This window comes from Neofelis nebulosa, chromosome 8, assembly GCF_028018385.1.
Source record: "Neofelis nebulosa isolate mNeoNeb1 chromosome 8, mNeoNeb1.pri, whole genome shotgun sequence".
Taxonomy (NCBI): domain Eukaryota; kingdom Metazoa; phylum Chordata; class Mammalia; order Carnivora; family Felidae; genus Neofelis; species Neofelis nebulosa.
Window position 1 is genome coordinate 54,756,818 of NC_080789.1, and position 12,589 is coordinate 54,769,406.

General features: G+C 36.9%; 1 protein-coding gene across 5 annotated transcripts in view; it reads left to right on the forward strand.

The window, feature by feature from the left end:
- TAFA2 (TAFA chemokine like family member 2) overlaps positions 1–12,589 on the forward strand; it is a 515,454-nt gene that overhangs the window by 417,096 nt on the left and 85,769 nt on the right. The window lies entirely within an intron of this gene.

Sequence of the window (12,589 nt, forward strand, 5' to 3'; positions counted from 1 at the left end):
AATCTACCCCTATGAAATCAGACATGGCTTTGTGTTACTTGGCAATTAATTTTGTTACTTTTCCACTACTAATTTCTTTTTTATACTCTGAATTCTTTTTTTTTAAATTTTTTTTAACGTTTTTTATTTATTTTTGAGACAGAGAGAGACAGAGCGTGAACGGGGGAGGGGCAGAGAGAGAGAGGGAGACACAGAATCGGAAGCAGGCTCCAGGCTCTGAGCCATCAGCCCAGAGCCCGACGCGGGGCTCGAACTCACGGACTGCGAGATCGTGACCTGAGCCGAAGTCGGACGCCCAACCGACTGAGCCACCCAGGCGCCCCTATACTCTGAATTCTATTGCATGATAGACTTGCAACTCAAAGATAGCTTCTCCCTAGTCAGAGACTCTGAATTAACAGAAATTTGGGCCTTAGAGATGAAACAGTAGGCATGCTCATTCTTGAGTCTGGCTAGTCATTTTATATGTCTTTTATTCTTATCAATTTGTCTTATCATTTGTAATCCATAGATAAAAGTATTGGTCAGATCTATATTCCACAGGAAGAAAAATATTAGTTATTTTATTCATGCTGTGCATTTTTAAAAAACTTTTTTCATTACTACGCTGGACTTGTGAGAAGTTTCAAAAAAATGTTTTCCTTTGAGTGTAGCTGACACATAATGTTACATTAGTCAGGGGTACAACATAGCGCTTCAACAAGCCTATACATTATGCTGTGCTCACAAGTGTTGCTGCCATCAGTTACTGCACAACGCTAATATAATACCATTGACAGTACCTTGTATTCCCATGACTTATTCATTCCATAACTGGGAGCCTGTATCTTCCCCTCTCCAGCCCCCCTGCCCTCCTCCCCTTAGCAACTATCAGTGTGTTCTCTGCATTTACACATCTGATTCTGCTTTTTTTAAAAAAATTAGGTTTTAGATTCCATATGCTATCCATTCTTTAAAAAATGGAATATCTATCTATCTATCTATCTATCTATCTATCTATATTTTTTCAATTAAAAAACTGCTATTAAGGGATTCAAGGTTCAAGTTATAACTGCTTGGGGTATAGAACACCGCACACATGGAAGTCCCTGATGCTGAAAATCTCCAGCCCAGTGGAGTCCTGTGATGCATTCTTCATAAGTGATGTGTAATGCAGTGACCCTTGCTGCCTTACAGTAAGAGGGTGAGAAATAGCATCTTATTAATTTTTACCCTTTTTTGCTCCATGTGGAGTCTATTTCTGACCCTATAAGTGTTCCCTTGGGGATCAGGGGAGGAATCTTTTCCATAAGGGACCTCCCCAGCTCTTCTGAAGCATTTGGCACTCTTGTCCATAACCTCAAATCTGTCTTCCATTTCTTTCTCTATCTGGCATTATCTTCTTTCTTCTGTATCTCTGAACATTCCTTCTCTTTTGCTGCTCCTTCTCCCTTTCCCAAATTCTTCTTTCTGAACCCTTGCTGCCGCTCATGCCTTCTGTAGTCTTAAAACTTCATAGATTGCACCTTTGTAGCAAACCTCTTCCCATCTCATTTCTCAGGCTAATCAAGTTCCTCAATATTTGCCCCATGTTTCCAAGTGCTTGATGAATTTCTCTCCCAGTACTGGGCTGTTACCACCAATTCATTGTGTTCGAATAAAGCTCTCTCATGTTTTCCTGATTTCAGTTATTGAATCATGGTTTCTCACCTGCAGCTTCCTCCTAATAAGTATAAATTGTATAAATCTGTCAAATATATCTTCTAAAAGCAAGGTTTTAATTATGCAATTTCTTTCTGCAGCAAACCTTAAATTTGAATACAGAACACATGGGTACAAATATTACCAACTTCCTGCAGTTGTAGTGAAGATCAAAAGAGTCATCAAAAGTACAGGTAGCCAACATTATATCTGGGACACACAATACTGAATCTATCATTCATGATGATGGCTAATGACATCTGATCACCAGTTTTATTTATTCAAGTACATTTTGCTTCTGCTTTTAAATTTTTTTACATTTTTTTATTTTTGAGAGACAAAGTGCAAGTGGGGAAGGGGCAGAGAGCAAAGGAGACACAGAATCTGAATCAGGTTCTAGGCTCTGAGCAAGCTGTCAGCACAGAGCCCGACATGGGGCTCGAACCCATGAATAGTGAGATCATGACCTGAGCCGAAGTTGAATGCTCAACCGACTGAGCCACCCAGGCACCCCAAGTACATTTTGCTTCTTAAGTGCCACTTAAATTAATTGTATGATGTCTTCTCAGTTGTCATTTATATAAAAATATCCATTACTTGCTCACCATTCCAAATGATAGTATTTATTTGGGAGCAATGCAATTTACTTGATTTTATGCAATCCTAATCTAGAAGGAATAGAAAGCTTCTTTCCTGGAGGGACAGAGAGCTGTATTGAAACCCTCAAACCTCTGTATTTGTCTAGATTCCACCACTTGGGTAAACAACTTTATCTTCTGGATTTTTAATTTTTCACTTCTAAATTAGAGATATAAATATATTTTTTGATTGTTTACCTCATAAGAGTTCTGATGAGCCTCAGACAGGGGTTCTATCCTAAGAGAGCCTTGGTTCTGTGCCCTGAGAGATCTCTTATGCCTTCCCTCAGTTCTCATGCAAGCTCCTCTCATCACACATTGAAAACGTGATCTAAAATAGGACCAGTGTCTTTAATGACAAAAATGTTTGATGACACTTATTATGTGACTTCTCCAAAGTAAAAATAATAATATGCTGCTAAACAGTAAACTATAAACAACACATTATTAATTTGTTACAAGAAGAAAAATGAGGAACAAACACATACTGAAAGAATCACAAAGGGACTCTATAATACTGTTCTCTAGCCACAAAATACTATTATCTGTTACATGAGTTTGAAAGTGAAAAGTGCATCTTACACATTTGGTAATAAAGCGTATGTGCCCGTTTGGTGCCAGTTGTATAAAGACTCAGTGGAGTTGAAATGAAGGAAGCTGTGTTTTCTATCTGCTTTTGTCTCTTGGCTGAAATCTGTTCTTCTTGCTGGTTTCATATTCTGGGCACTTGGCCCTCAAGGAAAAAGGGAGAATAAACATTGTTGGTGCTGGGCATTTCTCCTGAAAGATCATATAGTCAGTTGTCTTAGCATTCTATAGAACATTTTAGATATCTTATGTATCCTAGTGGATCTCTGTATAACTGATCTTTAATATTTTTTTATAAAACAGTTAACTATACAATATGTAAGTATGATAGAACTTTGCGTTTTGACAATGGGTCTACTATATGTTCACTTCTTGTCCTGTTTCACCTTTTCCCCCCACTGCACATATTCTTATTGTCCTATTTCATGGAACCATGATGCCTTAAGAATGGACCTCAGGTACATAAAGTGGTCAGATTCATAGAGACAAAGTAGAATGGTGTTTTCCAGGGTTTGGGATAGAGAGGAATGGGGGAGTTAGTATTTAATGAGTACAGAGTTTTAGTTTGGAAAGATGAAGTTCTGGAGAGGCATGGTGTTGCTGGTGGCACAACAATGTGAATGTGCTCAATTCCAGTGAATAAAACAGTAAATTTTCCATGTATTTTACCACAGTAAAAAACCAAACAAACATGAAACCGATTTTCAAGAGCAATATTTTTAAAACTGCAAGACGTAAGGCATCAGTTGATCCTGACAGCATTGATCAGCATTTGAACAAATAAAAGGAAGAACAGAAGATAACAACAACAACACAACCACCACCTATGCATGCATTGCTCATAAGAGTACGCGTTGCTCAAACTTCCATTTCATGATAATTTACCGAATCGACATTGGTATAGTGATAATAGGCTGTTTACAGCTGATGTTTGGTCTCTTGAGTTAATGCCCTCTTCTGATAGATTGGTGCCTCTAACACACTGATTATTAAATATTTGGAAAATCACCTCTGCATGTATTATGTACTAGACCATGATATAAAATATATTTATTATTGTGGTTGAGAGTCAAAAAGTTGAAAGACAAAAATTTCATTCTAGGGAAAGTCTGATTGGCAGCAAGCTCTTGTATCGACAAGTATAGGGAACCGGTGTCCAGCCCATCCCTGCACCCTTAATTACAGCATTGGCAATAAAGTTCTCTGTTCCTGTGGCCATGGAGGGATCTTGACTTTGTGGAAGATGAGGTCACCTATTCAGAGAAACATGCTTTCACCAGTGCTGAAGCACTGATTGAATAAAATGAGTCCATGTAAAGCCAGGAGGCTGAATTCAGATGGCTGAAAACTGGCCAGGTCCTAGAGTTTGTACATGGAGTACTCCATCTGTGGTTTTATGTTGTTGTTGTTGTTGTTGTTGTTGCTTTAATGACTTTTGTGCCCAACTGAGTCTAGGCCAATTTTCCATTGAAATTTGTATAAACTTTTTCCTGACTCAGCAGCTATAAATCCATCCAACTTCCATTGCAGCTCATGGGCAGTGTCCTGGGACTATTTGGGGCTTAATTTCACTAGGTCATTAGTGTATAAACTCCTTAGAGAATTGCTTGCATTTGAGTTTCCCTTGATTTTTTTTTTCCAAAGAGGAAAATTCTTCCTTGACAGATGGCTGTTACTGGTGGCTGGCAGGCAGACTGATGGAGGAGAATTTTCTCCTTTGGCATGATGTGGTGGAGCATGCCTGGCAGTGTGGATCTGGCAAACCATTTGTTAGCCTCGCTTTTAAAGGCTACCAGAGTTGCTGTTGGTGTGTGATGCTCAGTGTATTCTGCTCAACATTCTACACCCAACTGGACTAAATGGGTTAACTGCTTGGTCGAATCAGCTCTTCTGATGTAACTGGCATAACATCTGTATAGTAAACACTTACCAAGAATTAGTTCTTTGAATTCACAACTGCTCTCCCTGGAATTAGTCTGATTGAGAGAGTTTTGTAACAGCTCTTTGAAAGAGGTATGATTAAGCATGTCCTCTTTGCCTGTATTTCTTGCTAGTTGTTAGATATGTTTCTGCATTTGTATATATGTTAAACTGTGAAGTCAGTAAATTTCAGATTTGCAAAGATTCCCTGCCACTTCCCAAAATTTGGGAAGAAGACGGTGTTTGACAGAATTGTTCACTAAAGGTAAGACAAGATGAATGAAGCCACCATTTTCTCATCTATTCATCACGAACACAAATAGCTGGACTTAAAACTACTAAACACTCATGACTTTTCAAGTCAAAGCACACTTACAAAAAAAGTTTTTTAGATGTTTTATTTATTTTTGAGAGGGACAGAAGGAGAGAGCAAGTAGGGGAGGGGCTGAGAGAGAAGAAGACAGAAGATCCAAAGCAGGTTGCGCACTGACAGCAGAGAGCCTGATGTAGGGCTCGAACTCATGAACTGTGAGATCATGACATGAGCCGAAGTCAGACACTTAACCAACTGGGCCATCCAGGTGCCCATCAAGTCAAAGCACACTTTTAATAATAACTTTCAAATCTTATTTCTTGATCTCTTTTTTTTTCCCATTGGAGTAGGAAATTTTTTTCTCAGATTATGAGAATGATGTTATCATTTTTTCTTTGTTTTTTCCTTTTAAAAATCTCTCTTCTGCCCCTCCCAATCTTGCTCTAGCTCCCAGTTCCAAGGCAACCACTTACCTGCTCTCTGTCATTATAAATTTTTATTTAATGTTTATTTTCGAGAGAGGGAGAGTGCATGAGCTGGGGAGAGGCAGAGAAAAGGAGATACAGAATCTAAAGCAGGATCCAAGCTCCCAGCTGTTGGCACAGAGCCTGATGTTGGGCTCTTGAACCCACAAACTGTGAGATCATGACCTGAGCCAAAGTCAGATGCTTAGCCGACTGAGCCACCCAGGTGCCTCTGCTTCCTGTCATTATAAATTAGTTAGAATTTTTCTATAACTTTATATAAATGGAATTATATACACTCTTTAAATCGGGCTTTTTTATCCAGCATAATTATTTGAATAGCCTCCATGTTGTTGTTTGTATCAATAGTTCATTTCTTTTTCATTGCTCAGTAGTATTTTACTGTGTGGTTACACCATAATTTATCCATTCACTTTTTGCTTGCCATTTGTGTTATATCCGGTTTCTGATTAGTGTATGTGTGTATCTGTTATAAACATTTTATTTACAAGTCCTTATATAGACACACGTGTTTATTTCCTTCAGGAAATTACTCAGAGTAGAATGACTGGGTCATGTGGTATGTTTAGCATTGTAAGAAATTGTCAAACTACTTTTCAAGGTGGCTCTTCATTTTGCATTCCTCCTGGGGGGGGTGTGAGACTTCAGCGTCTTCAATTTTGTTTACATTATCACTAATACTTGTTCTAGAGCAGTCATTTTAGCAGTTCTAATAGTGTGTGATGATATTTTCTTGTGGTGTAGTTTAACATTTTCACAATGACTACTGATGTGGAACATCCTTTCATATGCATATTTGTCACTCATCATATTTTTCTGTTTTTGAAGTATCCATGTTGCTTATAGCTGGCCAATTTTTCCAGTACCATTTATTAAAAAGCTGTCTTTTCTCCACTGAATTGCTTTTGTCTTTTTGTTGAAAATCAATTGATCATATATGTGTGAGTTTAATTCTGGACTCTATTTTGTTTCATTCACCTGTGTGTCTTAACAGTACTATACATTCTTTTTTTTTTTAATGTTTATTTATTTACTGAGAAAGAGACTGGGAGGGGATAGAAAAAGTGAGAGAGAGAATCCCTAGCAGGCTCTGCAACATCAAGGCAGAGCCCAAAGTGGGGCTCAATCCCAAGAACTGTGAGATCATGACCTGATCCGAAATCAAGAGCTGGACGCTAAACTGACTGAGCCACCCAGCTGCCCCTGTACTTTACATTCTTGATTAACATAGCTTTATAAGAAATCTTGAGATCAGGAAACATTAATTCTCCAACTTTGTTTTTCTTTTCAAAGTTGTTTTCAATAATCTAGGTCTGTAGATTAATTAATCATTTAATTAAATTGATCAATTAATTAAAATTCTATAGTAATTTTAGAAGCTTCTTGTAAATTTCTGCAAAATCTGCTGCTAGGATTTTAGTATTAAGTAGGGTTACAATGAATCTAAGGATCACTGTGGAGAAAACTGACACCTTAACAATATTAACTGTTTTGACACTTGAACAAGATATATGTCTCCATTGATTTAAATCTTATTTTCTTTCATAAATGCCTTACAGTTTTTAGAGTATAGGTCTTCCAATTTTTTTCTCAGCTGTTTTCATAATTTTTGATGCTATCTTATTTGCTGTTGAAAGCATTTTGTTTCTTTTTTTAATTTATTTTATTTTTTTAATTTACATCCATATTAGTTAGCATATAGTGCAGTACTGATTTCAGGAGTAGATTCCTTAGTGCCCCTTACCCATTTAGCTCATCCCCCATCCCACAACCCCACCAGTAACCCTCAGTTTGTTCTCCATGTTTATGACTCTCTTCTGTTTTGTCCCCCTTCCTGTTTTTATATTATTTTTATTTCCCTTCCCTTATGTTCATCTGTTTTGTCTCTTAAAGTCCTCATATGAGTGAAGTCATATGATTTTTGTCTTTCCCTGACTAATTTCACTCAACATAATACCCTCCAGTTCCATCCACATAGTTGCAAATGGCAAGATTTCATTCTTTTTGATTGCCGAGTAATACTCCATTGTATATATACACCACATCTTCTTTATCCATTCATCCATCGGTGGACATTTGGGCTCTTTCCATACTTCGGCTATTGTTGATAGTGCTGCTATAAACATGGGGGTGCATGTGTCCCTTCAAAACAGCACACTTGTATCCCGTGGATAAATGCCTAGTAGTGCACTTGCTGGGTTGTAGGGTAGTTCTATTTTTAGTTTTTTTGAGGAACCTCCATACTGTTCTCCAGAGTGGCTGCACCAGCTTGCATCCCCACCAACAATGCAAAAGAGATCCTCTTTCTCTGCATCCTCGCCAACATCTGTTGTTGCCTGAGTTGTTAATGTTAGCCATTCTGACAGGTGTAAGGTGGTATCTCATTGTGGTTTTGATTTGTATTTCCCTGATGATGAGTGATGTGGAGCATTTTTTCATGTGTTGCTTGGCCATCTGGATGTCTTCTTTGGAGAAGTGGCTATTCATGTCTTTTGCCCCTTTTTTTCACTGGATTATTTGTTTTTTGGGTGTTGAGTTTGATACGTTTTTTTATCTGTTGGTTGCGTTTTAGTCTTGCTGATTGTTTCCTTTGCTGTGAAGAAGCTTTTTATTTTGATGAGGTCCCAGTAGTTCATTTTTGCTTTTGTTTCCCTTGCCTCCAGAGATATGTTGAGTAAGAAGTTGTACGGCCAAGATCAGAGAGGTTTTTGCCTGCTTTCTCCTCGAGGATTTTGATGGTTTCCTGTCTTACATTTACGTCTTTTGTCCATTTTGAGTTTATTTTTGTGTGTGGTGTAAGAAAGTGGTCTAGGTTCATTCTTCTGCATGTCGCTGTCCAGTTTTCCCAGCACCACTTCCTGAAGTGACTGTCTTTCTTCCATTGGATATTTTTCCTGCTTTGTCAGAGATTAGTTGGCCATATGTTTGTGGGTCCATTTCTGGGTTCCCTGTTCTGTTCCATTGATCGGAGTGTCTGTTCTTGTGCCAGTACCATACTGTCTTGATGATTACAGCTTTGTGATACAGCTTGAAGTCTGGGATTGTGATGCCTCCAGCTTCGGTTTTCTTTTTCAAGATTGCTTTGGCTATTCGGGATCTCTTCTGGTTCCATACAAATTTTAGGATTATTTGTTCTAGCTCTGTGAAGAATGCTGGTGTTACTCTGATAGGGATTGCATTGAATATATAGGTTGCTTTGGTCAGTATCGACATTTTAACAATATTTGTTCTTCCTATCCAAGAGCATGGAATCTTTTTCCTTTTTTGTGTGTGTGTTTTCTTCAATTTCTTTCATAAGCTTTCTATAGTTTTCAGTGTATTGATTTTTCACCTCTTTGGTTAGATTTATTCCCAGGTATTTTATGGGTTTGGTGCAACTGTAAATGGGATCGATTCCTTGATTTCTCTTTCTGTTGCTTCATTGTTGGTGTCTTGGAATGCAACTGATTTCTGTGCATTGATTTTATATCCTGCAACTTTGCTGAATTCATGAATCTATTCTAGCAGCTTTTTGGTGGAATTTTTTGGTTTTCCATATAGAATATCATGTCATCTGCGAAGAGTGAAAGTTTGACCTCCTCCTGGCTGATTTGGATGCCTTTTATTTCTTTGTGTTGTCTGATTGCAGAGGCTAAGACTTCCAATACTATGTTGAATAACAGTGGTAAAAGTGGACATCTCTGTCTTCCTCCTGACCTTAGGGGGAAAGCTGTCAGTTTTCCCCCTTGAGGATGATATTAGTGTTGGGTCATTCATATATGGCTTTTATGATCTCAAGGTATGCTCCTTCTATCCCTCCTTTCTTGAGGGTTTTTATCAAGAAGTTATGCTGCATTTTGTCAAATGCTTTCTCTGCATCTATTGAGAGGATCATATGGTTCTTGCCCTTCTTTTATTGATGTGATGAATCACGTTAATTGTTTTGTGGATATTGAACCAGCCCTGCATCCCAGGTATAAATCCCAGTTGATCATGGTGAATAATTTTTTTAATGTTTTGTTGGAGCCTGTTGGCTAATATCTTGTTGAATATTTACATCCATGTTCATCAGGGAAATTGGTCTATAGTTCTCCTTTTTAGTGGGGTCTCTGTCTGGTTTTGGAATCAAGGTAATGCTGGATTCATAGAAAGAGGTTGGGAGTTTTCCTTCCATTTCTATTTTTTGGAACAGCTTCAAGAGAATAGGTGTTAGCTCTTTCTTAAATGTTTTGTAGATTTCCCCTGGAAAGCCATCTGGCCCTGGATTCTTGTTTTTTTGGGAGATATTTGATTACTAATTCGATTTCCTTACGGGTTATCGGTCTGTTAAAATTTTCTATTTCTTCCTGTTCCAGTTTTGGTAGTGTATATGTTTCTAAGAATTTTTCCATTTCTTCTAGATTGCCCATTTTATTAGCATATAATTGCTCATAAAACATTTTCAGTTTCTAATTGTTTGTTGCTCATATATATAAGTACAACTTATTTTTGTATATTAACATTATACTCTATAACCTGATTAAACTCACTCAGTTCTAGTATTTTTTTTCTAGATTCCAGAGGGTTTTCTACATAGGTGATCATATTGTCAGCAAATAGTTTTATTTATTCCATTCCATTCTGGATGCCTTTTATTTCTTTATCTTGTCTGATTGAACTATCCAGAACTTCTAGTAAAATGTTCAGTAGAAGTGGTGAAAATGGGACATCTTTGTCTTGCTACTGATTTTAGAGAGAAAATAATTAATCTTTCACAGTTAAGTATGACAGTTGTAGGTTTTCTATAAATATTCTTTATCAAGGATAGGAAGTTGTCTTCTATTCATAATTTGTTGTGAGATTTTATTATGGATACTGGATTTTGTTAAATGCTTGTTCTGTATTGAAATCATTTTTTAGTTTATTAATATGGCAGATTTTTATTTTTCAAATGTTAAACCATGAATTCCTAAGATAAACCCCACTTCATCACTCTATATTATCATTTTTATATATTGTTAGATTTTTTTTTACTAAAATTTTATTTAGAATTCTTGGATCTGTGTTCATGAAGAATAGTTTGTGTGTGTGTATGCATTTTTTTTTTATAGCTTTCTCTCCTTTTTTATAATGTTTTTGCTGGCTTTGTTATCAGGGTAATGAAGGCCTCATAGAATGAATTGAGAAGTAGTCCCCCACTTCAGTTTTCTGAAAGAGTTTTGGTGGAATTGGTATTATTTCTTCCTTATATGTTTTGTAGAATTAATAAGTAAAGCCATCCAGTCATAGAGTTCTCCTGGGAAGGTGGTTCATTAAAAATTTAGTTTCTTTGACAGATATGGGCTATTTGGGTTATTCAGTTTTTCTTTTTAATTTTTTTTAACGTTTATTTATTTTTGAGACAGAGAAAGACAGAGCATGAATGGGGGAGGGTCAGAGAGAGAGGGAGACACAGAATCTGAAATAGGCTCCAGGCTCTGAGCGGTCAGCACAGAGCCCAATGCGGGGCTCGAACTCACGGACCGCCGCGAGATCATGACCTGAGCCGAAGTCGGACGCTCAACCGACTGAACCACCCAGGCGCCCCATATTCAGTTTTTCTTGAGTAAGGTTTGGCAGTTGGTATTTTTTAAGGAGTTTGTCCATTTCATATAAATTGTTAAAATTATTGGTATGAAGTTAATATCTTTATTTTTCCCTTTTTAATATCTATAAAAACAATGTTCTCATTTCTCTCGTTCTTGTTTTGGGTAATTTCCCCCCCCTCACATTTGTTCCTGATAGCCCAGGGTGGAAGATTATAAATCTTATCAAACTGCTCCAAGAATTAGCTCTTGGTTTTATTGATATGTTCTATTGTTTTTATATTTTCTGGTTCACTAATTTTAATTCTAATCTTTATTATTTCCTTTCTTTTGCTTACTTTGGTCTTAATTTTCCTTTCTTCTTATTGTTCCTTAAGGTGGAAGCTAAGGTCATTGATTTGAGATCCGTATTCTTTTATAATATAGGTGCTTAGTGTTATAAGTTTCCCAGCATCCCATAAAATTTGATAGATTATGTTTTTGTTTTAATTTAAAATTCAGTTAAAAACAAGTTTTATTTTCTCTTTTGATATTTTCTTTGACTCATGAGTTATTTAGAAATGTATTTTTTTCAAATAAATTTGGGTAATTCTAGATAGCTCTCTATTGTTGACTTCTAATTTAATTCAGTTGTGACCAGAAAATTTGCTTGTATTATTTGATTTTTTCAATTCAATTTTTTTTACTGAGATATAATTGTCACATAACATTATATTATTTCCAGATAAACAACATAATGATTTGATATTTATAGATTGTGGAATGATCATCACAAAGAGCCCAAATTAACTTTCATTGCTATACGATTATAATCTTTTTCTTTGTGATGAGAACTTTTGTGTATGTGTATGTGTGTTGAGAACTTTTAAGATTTACTTTCTTAGTGACTTTAAAATTTTCAATAGAAAATAGGCCACTCAGGTGCCTCAGTCCATTGAGATCTGACTTCAGCTCAGGTCATGATCTCATGGTTGGTGAGTTCTAGCCCTGCATCAGGCTCGCTGGTGTCAGCACAGACCTCACTTCGGATCCTCTGTCCCCCTCATTCGCTGCCCCTCCTCTACTTATGCACTACCAAAAATAAACATTTAAAAAATACATGCAATAGAGTATTATTAACTATACTAAAAAATCTGATTAAAAAGTGAGCTGAGGATCCAAATAGACGTTTTTCCAAAGAAGACATACAGGAGAGCAATAGGTATGTGAAAAAGATGCTCAGCATCACTACTCATCAGAGAAATGCACATCAAGACCATAATGAGATACCACTTTAAACACGTGTTACAGTAACTCATCAAAAAGATAAGAGATAAAAGGTATTGCAGAGGATGTAGAGAGATGGGGGGACCCTTGTGCACTGTTGATGGGAATGTAAATTGGTACAGCAACTCTGGCAAAAAAAAGTATGGAGGTTCCTTA